The following is a 491-nucleotide window of genomic DNA, read 5'->3' on the forward strand; positions in this document are numbered from 1 at the left end:
AGCGCGCGACGCGGGGGGAGGGGAGGGTGGGGGTGGGGCGGTGGCGGGCCGGGGGGGGGCGGGGACACGCGGAGGCCCGGCCGCCCGCCCTCCGCTCGCCCCGCCCCACCGCCGGGGCCGGGGCCGGGGCCGGAGCACGCTCCCGCAGTGTCCCCCGGGGTCGGGACGGGCTGCAGCGGGGGCAACTGTCCCCCGGGATCAGCGAAGGCTGCAGTGGGGGGCACCCGCAGTGTCCCCCGGGCTCAGGGCGGGCAGCAGCCGGGACCGCGCTCCTGGACAAGGGCTTCCTGCCGGTCGTCCCCTCCTCTGGCGCCAGGGAAAGTAGGCGGACGCGGGACTGCGGAGCAGGGCTCCCCCTGGCCTCCAGGCTGCGCCCACGTGTGCAGAGCGGGCATCCGCCGGGGCGCTTCCTCAGGCCCGAGGGTCGCCCTTTCGGTCCAGAGGCTCGCCTTCCAGCTGAAGAGGGTGCGCTCCCTCCAGCCCGCGAAGCG

The sequence above is a fragment of the Elephas maximus genome, chromosome X, assembly GCF_024166365.1.
Source record: "Elephas maximus indicus isolate mEleMax1 chromosome X, mEleMax1 primary haplotype, whole genome shotgun sequence".
Taxonomy (NCBI): domain Eukaryota; kingdom Metazoa; phylum Chordata; class Mammalia; order Proboscidea; family Elephantidae; genus Elephas; species Elephas maximus.